A 12,178-nucleotide genomic window follows, 5' to 3' on the forward strand; every position below is an offset into this window, starting at 1 on the left:
GTGACATCATACAACTTTTGAAAATTTAAAGGCATATATGACAAGAATATTGTAAAATACGCATATGAATATAAAATATATATACAAAAATGTAAAGTATGTTCATATTTATGCATATCTAATTTAAAACAGTTAAATAATCTCATTAAAAATGCATATATATAAAAAAGCATATAAATAAAAATGCATAGTATATTCATATTTATGCAATTAAATAATCTCATAAAAATGCATATATATATAAAAAATGCATATATATAATATATATAAAAAAGAATGCATAATACAAAATATATAATAAAAGAAATATATGTATATATATATATATATATATATATATATATATATATATATTTTTATTTTATGCAAAAAATTAATTGTGTTGAAGGCGTCTAGCTTTAAGAAATGGAACCAGTGATGTACAACCATTTAAGCCTGGATATCTATCAGCATTGAGCTTGATAATCCATCTTTGTTCTCGGCTCTCTGTGAAATTTTCTATATCTCCTCCCCTCACATCTCTATGTATATATTGTAAAACAAAGAACTTGAAAGAGTGTGAAGGGTCAGTGTTTAAAACATGTTGAGCAAGCGCACTAGTAGTTTTGTTATTTCTGATGTCTCTTATGTGTTCCAATATTCTATCCTTTAAGTTTCTATTTGTTTTTCCTATATAGAAGGCATGACATATTTGGCAGAAACAAAAATAAATAACATCTGTGGTTTTACAGTCTGCATATGAATGAGAGTATAGTATAAATTTTCTAACAGGATGAATATATGGTGTAGTACTATGAATATGTGTACAAGCAGTACAAGACCTACAAGGAAAAGTACCTTTGCGTCTGGAGTTATAGGTTTGATTTTGAACCTTTCCTCTATTATTTTAACACCAGAACAGTTGAATGTTTTAAATAAGGGCCTTTCATTTATACCTGCTAGAAAAGCTAATCTTACAGAAATGATTAAAGACCTTAAATTATTAGGCAGGAATTTGTCTCTAAAAGTTTTGTTCCCAAACAATGTTACAAATAATATGAATGTGTTTAAACAGCCTAGCACTTTCATTCCTTATACTCCCCCGAGTATACAAAGATTCCTTGATATATGTGAAACATCTTTTAGGCAGATATATGATGATAATTTGAGTGACTATTACTATGGAAATCTAAATACAAGTGAATATAGAGCACTGAATGAACTAAAGAACTTGAATTCTGTCGTTATTAAACAGGCAGATAAAGGTGGAGGTATTGTTATTTTAGATAAGCAATTGTATGTGCAACAAATGTATAAGTTACTGCTTAATAATGATACATACAGAGGAATCTCAAAAGTTACAGTGAATGCCATCATTGATAAAGTGTCTTTTTTGATTTTTGACTTATTAATTACTGATTTAATAGATGAACCACTGTTTAAATACTGTTTAAATACCTTAATGTCTTGAATCCAACTATTCCTAAGATTTATGGCTTACCAAAGGTTCATAAAGACAGAAGTCTGCCACCAGTGCATCCCATAGTCTCAGGCACTGGTTGGTGTACAGAACCACTGTCTATTTATGTTGAAAGTACACTGCATGTGCTCTTAGACAAATGTGAAAATATTTTAAGAGACACCAAAATGTTTCTAGAGAAATTACATACTAGAATTAAAAGTTTATCAGATATTAATGACTTTGCTCTTGTTACTATGGATATAGAGTCATTGTTTACAAGTATCCCAAATACATGGGGCATTAATATGATTAGAAATTTTCTTACAAGAAATAATTGCTTCACCAATGAAAAAGTACAACTTATATGCAGTTTGTTAGAGATTATTCTGGAAAATAATGTTGTATATTTTGAAGAACAATTCTTTCTGCAACAGATCGGCGTTGCCATGGGCACACCATGTGCAAATAGTTATGCCAATCTATCTCTTACATTCTGGGAACAAACACATGTCTTTTCTGATAAGAATCCATTTATTAGTCAGCTTTTATGGTATACACGTTTTGTGGATGATGTTTTTTTATTATGGAAAGGCAATATATCTGAGCTTATATTATTTATTAACTATTTGCATACAACTACTGATTTTCTGAGATTCACATACAAATTTTCTACATCTGAGATTGATTTCTTAGATGTACATATAATTAAATCAGAGTTGACAGGTTTTACCAGCAAAATTTTTCACAAACCCACGAAGAAAAATACATACCTTCACAAAACCAGTATGCATCCTAGACACATTCCAAGAAATGTGCTCAAGGGGCAGGTATACAGAACACTAAGATTACACAACAATGATAATGATGCAGTACTAGCTTTGAATAAATTGAAAACTGATTTTTTAAGAAGAGGATATCATATGGATGAAATAGATAGAACTATTGCTGATGCTTGGACACTCAGGGACTCTAAATGTAAAGCGTATTTTCAATCTTCTAATTCTATTACGTCAGATAGCAGTAATTTGAGAAATAATACACAAAATAATAGCATTAGAGCGGTTTTCAGTATGCTAGTAATGTTAATCAGTATACTAATATTATTAAACAACATTGGCACATTTTACATGAGATTCCTTGTTTACATTCTTTTATTGGTAATGCACCTAGTTTCAGTTTCAGAAATAATCTAACATTAAAACAACAGTTGTGCAATAAAGACGTCAAAAAAACTACCTATAACTCCAGGACCTTAAAGGTACTTTTCCTTGTAGGTCTCGTACTGCTTGTACACATATTCATAGTACTACACCATATATTCATCCTGTTAGAAAATTTACACTATACTCTCATTCATATGCAGACTGTAAAACCACAGATGTTATTTATTTTTGTTTCTGCGAAATATGTCATGCCTTCTATATAGGAAAAACAAATAGAAACTTAAAGGATAGAATATTGGAACACACAAGAGACATCAGAAATAACAAAACTACTAGTGCGCTTGCTCAACATGTTTTAAACACTGACCCTTCACACTCTTTCAAGTTCTTTGTTTTACAATATATACATAGAAATGTGAGGGGAGGAGATATAGAAAATTTCACAGAGAGCCGAGAACAAAGATGGATTATCAAGCTCAATGCTGATAGATATCCAGGCTTAAATGGTTGTACATCACTGGTTCCATTTCTTAAAGCTAGACGCCTTCAACACAATTAATTTTTGCATAAAAAAAAAAAAAATATATATATATATATATATATATATATATATATATATATATATATATATATATATACATATATTTATTTTATTATATATGCATTCTTTTTTATATATATTATATATATGCATTTTTTATATATATTATATATGTGCATTTTTATGAGATTATTTAATTGTTTTAAATTGGATATGCATAAATATGAATATACTATGCATTTTTATTTATATGCTTTTTTATATATATGTATTTTTAATGAGATTATTTAACTGTTTTAAATTAGATATGCATAAATATGAACATACTTTACATTTTTGTATATATATTTTATATTCATGTGCGTATTTTACAATATTCTTGTCATATATGCCTTTAAATTTTCAAAAGTTGTATGATGTCACTAATTGGAAAAAATTTTTTGACTGAGAGTGATATAAAACAAGCAGTTGAACAGTTAATTATTTGTCTGATGAAGCAACGAAGGTTGCGAAAGCGCTCACCTCACCTTTTTACTTTGTTTAAATAAAGACATTATTGTGTGGTACCCGGTATAGTGCTTTCTCTCATATACTTCTCTTTTTATATACTGGGTTTTACCTGTATAACCGTTTTGCTTTTCGTTTATTAACACAGGAATTCTCCTCAGTAAAAATAAACCAAACAAGAAGCACCGCTGTGGCTACGATTCTTTATTTCACATCACATTCTGGTACCTCGGCTCCATCATCCTTCAAAGGAATAACCTCATATCATTCAGTAGCCTTTTTATAGCCCCTTAATTACAGTGCTAATTAATTAAATACATTCAATTCATTCTAATAATGACTTCTACTACCCAAACCTTAAAGGTGCCTCATAGGTATATGTAAAAACATCACTCAAGTACTACAAATTAATTTTACATTTTCCATGATATACTTAAATATTTTCTATTTACACATATTTATATTCTAATTTAAATAATGTATAAACTCTATTATATTATTACATTAAATGTCCTATACTAAAAGCGCTTTCCATCATCAACATTTCATTAAATTTCATCCCATTATACAAATGACTGTGTATGCTACTACATTTTTTCTACAAGATTCTTTTAATTCATCTATAAAGTGCCTGATACCAACTATTATTTCACTATCTTCTTATACATAAACCCTACAGGTCAAAATTTAATTCCAAATTCAAACCTCTAGGATATAAAGTGCCTAAATTAATAATGATTTTTGTCTCTAACCTTACCAATCTGCATTTGAATTATTCACCTCCCAAGCCCCCCCCAAAAAAAGGTTGTGCCAGTACACTAAAGAAAAAACTGTCAATATCTCCCCCTTGAGTTGTGCAAAAATGCTAAGCAACTGGACTTTCCATCCTTCTATTTCTTATATCACCTAGATGTTCTAATATTCTCAATTTCACCTTTCTTTTTGTTTGCCACACACCATTTCTTAGGTGTGCATCCACATCCAATGATGTAGACCACACCACATGAATCACATCTAAATTCATTCTTAATCCCAAACTTTTCACCATTTATTTCCCAACCATTTGCAGTTTTTTTTATTTTGCTGCATATTTTGCAAGCCCCACATGGGAAAACTCCTTTCCTACCCCCACTTTTGCCCTCACTGTTTAATTTTAATAATTCTTTTAAATTCCTAAAGTGACCATAGGAGAAACTAACTTTTTCTGGGAACAACTTTCCCACCATTTCATCCCTTCTGATGACAGGCCACAAATTTTCCACCAATTTCTTTACTTTAGCCACCAGTGGAGAAAATTTTGTCACAAAAAATATGGGATCTACTTCCATTCCTCCTTCTATATTTTCTTTTATGACTGACATACCTTCTGGGAGAACTAACTCCCTCATTCAAATTCCTGTTTCCCCTTAACTTGTTCAAGGCCACCTGTATAATGTTCTCTCAATATCCTCTCTTTAATAACTTACTCTTCACCTTATCAAATTCTCTCCCCAATACACTCTTGTCAGAAGTATTTGTTGAAATTCTCCTAAATTCTCAATAAGGCAATAACCTTTTTAAATGTCGGGGATGTGCGCTACTAGCGTCCAAAAAGTTTTCTGCTGCTGTCACCTTATGAAAAGGTTTATATTGCAAACTTCCCTCTGCATCAATGTAAAATTCTACATCCAAGAATTGCATGCTCTTCCTATTCATTCTGTAAGTGAACTTTAATCCAAAAGTATTTTGATTTAATGTTTCCATAAAACACTCAAACTCATGCATTTCCCCTTTACACACAAATATCAAATCATCTATAAAGAGTTTAAATAAAACAATTTTGTTCTTCATAAATTGTGTTAGATAGATAAACAAATTTTCAAAATCGGACATAAACAATATTGCATATGAGGGGGCAAAACCGGCCCCATGGCTGTCCCTTCCAATTGCAAAAGCACTTTACCTTCATATTCAAAATAATTATGTTAAGGCATATTCCAAAAGCTGACAAATGAATGAGGTTCTTGGACCCTCCCTCATCATCCTTCTAACCACTTCCAAACCCTTATCAATTTTGATTTTTGTGTATAGAGATTTGACATCTACACATACGAAATAATATTCTAATTCCCGATGTATGTGATTCATACACTCTAATATGCGTGATGTGTTTTTAATATAAGACTGGATTCTTGGAAGGTATACCTTTAACTAAGAGTCCAAAAAGATGCCTAGGTTTAGCAAATAAGCCCCTACCCCTGAGACAATCGGTCTCCCTGGGGTTTAGTTAAGGACTTATGAAGTTTAGGGATTGCAAAGAAACTTGGATCCTTAGGACACCTTAAGTATAACTTTTTAACATCTCTATCATCAAAGAAACCCAGTCTTTCACCTCTCTCAAGCAGTTCTACCAAGCCCTCATTAAACTTTTTAATTGGACTGGAGGGTAGGTCCTTATAGGTCTTTTTATCAGATGATTCCAAGACCATGTTGTCATGGTCTTTTTTATTCAAAATGACCCAATTCCCCCCTTGTTAGCTTGTGTGAACACATACTTGCTAGTAACACTATGTAGCTGTTTGAGTGCTAGCCACTGTTCTTTATTCAAGTTATATACATTAACATTTTTAGCATACTGATCATACATCTCTTCAATCTGTTTATGCAATGCATTTTCAAAAGCACCAACAGCACTGGAATTTTTTGGTGGAATAAATGAACTATATACAGGCAACTATGGTATTTTTAGTCTCCCATATCCAGTAGAAAAACAACTTAGGGAAACATTTGCATTAACATCTTCATTTACTTCCTCATAGCTTTCATTTAAATCAAGAAATGTGTTTTCATATACAGAAAGATCTAATAGCGAGTTGTCCATATCTTCCTCAGATATTAATATTTCCATATTTTTTACAGACTCTTGTTTTTTAACACCAAAAAATACCCTTAAGTGTAGCTTTCTACAAAATCGCTTATCTTCACCCAACAGATCAGCAAGTGATGGAATGAACATAGGAACATACTTCATGCCCCTTAATAACACTTTTTTTGCTATTTCCGTCAACCTAAAGTCAGACAAATTCACAATATTCAGTGTGCTTTCATTTCTAAAACATACACTGTCATTAAACACAACATTCTCTTCCGCCCCTACTTGTGACACATTGCTGACATTGTATGAGGCACCTTCATAAGACATCACAAAATTATTTACGTTCACATTTAAATTATTTTCATTCACATTTAAATTTTTAAAGTCTGTTATATTATCTGTTCCACTTGATGACTGCTTTGAAGTATTTAAAGAGCAGGTTGAAGGGAGGGACCTCAACATCTCTTGTACAGTAAATACCTTTTTATGTCCATTACGACAACTCAGTTCCTTTTTCCTTTCCCCTGGAACCTTTTGCCTCTCCCTTTTCCCCAATTCTGATTTTCCAACTCTTCCATGCCTTCCATTTGCAGTAAATTCCCCCCCACACTTTCACTAACATCCTCAAATGAAACGCTTTTGCATGTACTAGCAGCCTGCTCACCAGAAGACACTGAGGTCTCATTGGAAGATGGGCCTGAATGACTCCTGCTTCTTCTACTGGTATAGAATGGCCGCCCTTTACTATCATTGCGTTGCCAAGAGAAAATAACCCCAGTATTATAATCCTTGATGTCACAACTTCATTTTTCTTTTTTCTATCAATAATTTCCATCTCCACCTTGGCCACACACGTCTTAATCTCGTTCAGTTTGCTGGAAAAGCTCATTTCAGATGTTTTAGTAATCAGCGCCTCCTGCAGATGCACTATGATATTACATGCCTTCTTCTGTACCCGGATGTTCCTTTTCACCAAAATGTTTAACCAGTTCACAGTACAAGTCAATGAAACTGCTTTCCACTCTTCCAGCAAATCTGATTCTTCCTCAGAAAAATCATATGCTGGCAGCCGATCTACTCTAAGCCCTGTAGGAGTAATGTTCAAGTCCACATATTTTTGTAGCAGTTTCACATCACAGTATAATGCAACCTCCTTTTGTAACAGTTTCTCAAGTTGTTCATACCATTCATCAGTTTGACTTTCCAACCCCATAGACCAGGGGTTATTATTTAGCATCTTGTCATCCCGCTCTTTCCACAACTCCATACACCTCAGTTTGCCACCTTCCATTTGGGTTTTCATCACACCTGGGATAGCTGATGCTCCTTTCAGTGACATACTGGAAAAACAACCACAGTTCCCCTCAGGAAGTACGAAACACAGCAACACAGGAATTCTCCTCAGTAGAAATAAACCAAACAAGAAGCACCGCTGTGGCTACAATTCTTTATTTCACATCACATTCTGGTACCTCGGCTCCATCAGCCTTCAAAGGAATAACCTCATATCATTCAGTAGCCTTTTTATATCCCCTTAATTACAGTGCTAATTAGCTAAATACATTTAATTCATTTTAATAATGACTTCTACTACCCAAGCCTTAAAGGTGCCTCATAGGTATATGTAAGTACTACAAATTCATTTTACATTATCAAATTTATTAAAATCAAACAGTGATGGCAAAAGTGGAGGTAGGAAAGGAGTTTTCCCATGTGGGGCTTGCAAAATATGCAGCAAAATAAAAAATGTAACTGGTTGGGAAATAAATGGTAAAAGGTTTTGGATTAAGAATGAATTTAGATGTGATTCATGTGGTGTGGTCTACATCATTGGATGTGGATGCACACCAAAGAAATGGTATTTGGGGCAAACAAAAAAGAAAGGTGAAATTGAGAATATTGGAACATCTAGGTGATATAAGAAATAGAAGGATGGAAAGTCCGGTTGCTGAGCATTTTTGCACAACTCATGGGGGAGATATTGACAGTTTTTTTCTTTAGTGTACTGGCACAACCTTTTTGGTGACTTGGGAAGTGAAGAATTCAAATGCAGATTGCTAAGGTTAGAAATAAAAATCATTATTAATTTTGGCACTTTATATCCTAGAGGTTTGAATTTGGAAGTAAATTCGGACCTGTAGGGTTTATGTATAAGAAGATAGTGAAATAATAGTTGGTATCAAGCACTTTATAGATGAATTAAAAGAATCTTGTAGAAAAAATGTAGTAGCATACACAGTCATTTGTATAATGGGAAGAAATTTAATGAAATGTTAATGATGGAAAGCGCTTTTAGTATAGGACATTTAATGTAATAATATAATAGAGTTTATACATTATTTAAATTAGAATATAAATATGTGTAAAAAGAAAATATTTAAGTATTTCATGGAAAATGGAAAATGAATTTGTAGTACTTGAGTGATTTTTTTTTACATATATCTATGAGGCACCTTTAAGGTTTGGGTAGCAAAAGTCATTATTAGAATGAATTGAATGTATTTAATTAATTAGCACTGTAATTAAGGGGATATAAAAAGGCTACTGGAGCTGAGGTACCAGAATGTGAAATAAAGAATTGTAGTCACAGCGGTGCTTCTTGTTTGGTTTATATCTACTAAGCGAGTAAGTGGCCTGGTCAACACAGACAGCTCAGCCACAACACGGGGCCCTTAGAGTTAATGATAAGAATTACAATAGTAATTATGTGCATTGTATACCCAGTCTTAATAAAAGACATACATTATCAGATATGCAACATATACAGAACTGATAGAAATTCAAGAATGACTTGAATTGCTGTCAGTAAGACATACTGAGATAAACCACGTGAATATAACATTTGCCTTAACTTTCAAAAAGCAATCATTGTAATTATTTGCAGTCAAACATTCATTAAAGAAATGAAAGTGCCAAACATATTGCTACAATACAAAGAAGGAAAAAGACAAATATATACTATATAATTTCTGAAAGAGAACATGCAGCAGCAGTTAATAGGAAAATAATTTTAGTATATTGATCATATTTGGTTTCAAAGTTGACTGACAGTCTTAGAGAAAATATCCAAAAGATTTTAGTCTTCTAGAATATCAGGACATTTGTAACTCAGCAGGTTTGTTTGCAAGATACAACTTATCCAAATCTATACTGTCCTGGGAAAGGAAGGAAACTCTATATGATTATACAAGTAAATCTACATGAGTGTACATGCTAATCAGTGTTCCTAATACAGAACATATCAAAAATAATTACCAGTAAAGGGGAAAAAAGGAAGTAGCAACAAGCATGAAACAAACAAAAAATTACTATTGCCTAGGCAGAATGAAAGTAGATATAATTTCACTGCTACAAAGGCTGTAGATCTGAATGTGGCTAGATAACATCTATGGCTGAGTGAAAACCAGTCATTCAACTTAATAGTTTATGGGTGGGGGAATAAAAATACAGAAGGACAAAGTGTTAACTCTTAGCACTTCCTATAATGACTTGCCCCAATGAAGTTTGTGTCATGTGACCTGTAGTATGCTAATGAGCATCTCTAAAAACTTCAGGGTTAACATGTGACTTAATCAACACTAAGATGCAAATAAAACCCTCTAACAAAAATCTAAGTTAGAGTTGCTTTAAAGCCTTTACTGGATTAAACTTACAGATAAATAGATTCCAGCTTTACTGAGATCATTCAGTCTACAATACTGCATGAATAAAAGATACATTGCACAGAAAAGAGGCTCTGTGACCAAAACACTACAAACACACCCCTCCTTCTACCATATACTAGCCAGTTTTGATGACAATGAAAGGAGTGTAGGATTGTAAGCTATTACTCAATGGGTCCTACTTGTTTCTCTGTATTACGAATGTGGCATAGGAAGTATGTGGAAAGCAAAGTATTCTGTTAGGTTTTAGGGTGGAAAAGAAAAGAGCTTATTACAAAATAAGAATTTTCTTGAATGAATGAAAAAATTAAGCTATAGTTGTGGGAATAGGATCAGTATCTCTATTGCTAACAATATAAAAGTGCTTGACTGCTTTCATACAATTTAAACTTTAATCCTATGAGACAAGAAGCTTCCACAGACCAATAACTATTCCTGTTATAACCTGCAATATCTATTCTGAAGTCAGGTAACACAGTGGATGACTTTCCTTATAATTTGTTCATTACTCTGGTCTGTATACATACAGCGTATAATTTCCACATTGTAGAACAAGGATCTCCCTCACCAACAGCCCAGTAGGGCATAGTAGAGTAATCTTCAGGAGTGGGATAGAAGGGACATGGTAAACTACAGAACTTCCATTGCAGACTGCCAAATCAACCATCTTCTGCCATGCCAGTGAGGTGAAGCTCATGACAGAAATTTTGATGCATCATATTATCATAGTGTTGGTATAAGTCCTGTGTCTGATGCAGTGTAGCTGCCCACAGGAATTAATATACTCAAGTCTGTGGCTCAAGACCCCCACTGATGGGGTACAGTCTAATTACTGGACAGGTTGTGGCAGACAGCAGAGTATTGTGATTTCATCTGTGATAAGAGATGATGATAGTGGTTGTTCAGATCAGCACCAAACTGGATGAGTGGTAAGGTATAGAGCTCTGTAAACTTAACAGAGTGTGCTGGTATGAGCAGACTGGGGGATCTAGTTACAAAGAATGCCGGGGGAGGGGGGGATCAGATTGTTGCTAGTATACAGGATGGCGGACCATGCTTCAGTCTCTGCAAGTGTGTGTGTGTGTGTGTGTGTGTGTGTGTGTGTGTGTGTGTGTGTGTAGGTGTAAAATAATATTAACAGTGACAGATCAAGATATCTTATTCCTGATAGGTTATGTTAGTGCTGCTATGTGTATGTGTGCTTGTGTGTGTGCATATATGTGCATATGTGTGTGTTTATGAGGAAGCTTAGGTCTCTCTAATTACTCAAAGAGGGAAATAATGATCCAGGGAATTAGCACAGTAGACATTAAGGGTTGACAGACAAAGTAGAGAGCACAGGTAGGGGGCACTGATTACTTATAGGAGGTGTGTGGAGAACAGACATTATACTCTCCAGCAGAGTGTTGGAGGAAGAAGTGTCAGGATGGAGCTAGTTGCCAGTAGGCTGAAAGAGTGCATGAGAGGTGATCCACATTAGAACAAGGAAGGCTGTCAGGTGAGCTGAACCTTATTGCCACTGCAGAAAAAAAGGAAGAGTCACACCACAGTGGAGAAAGTAAAATCAGTTGTAAGTAGGTTAGTTAGATATCTGTGCACATTTCTTAACCATGCTGATGGATTCTAAATCATAATGAATCACTTAAAATTTCAGACAGATTTCAGCTAGCTACATGTACAGTTCACCACATTGCATATATATTTATTGTGCATACAACACAAAAGCTGAAACAGGAAATGAAGTGTGTATTATAATAAAAATGAAGGTAACTGCAAGCAATGTGCTAAAGAAGTCCATTAAGAAGCATAACCTAATTTCCAGTGCACTGTCTGGTTAACAAGGGACCCTTAGGGTGAATAAGTCATAGTCATACTGTAGGAAAATGGAGTCTGAGGGGCTCCAACCCTGTTCTAAGGGAAAGCAGTTTGTTAGTAACTCATAATCACCTCAATGACCTGCCAGACAGAATTGTGTGAAAACACAGGCCTCAACCCCCCATAGCTGTTCTT

The sequence above is a fragment of the Protopterus annectens genome, chromosome 9.part0 (assembly GCF_019279795.1).
Source record: "Protopterus annectens isolate FY-2018-M chromosome 9.part0, PAN1.0, whole genome shotgun sequence".
NCBI classification, from domain to species: domain Eukaryota; kingdom Metazoa; phylum Chordata; order Ceratodontiformes; family Protopteridae; genus Protopterus; species Protopterus annectens.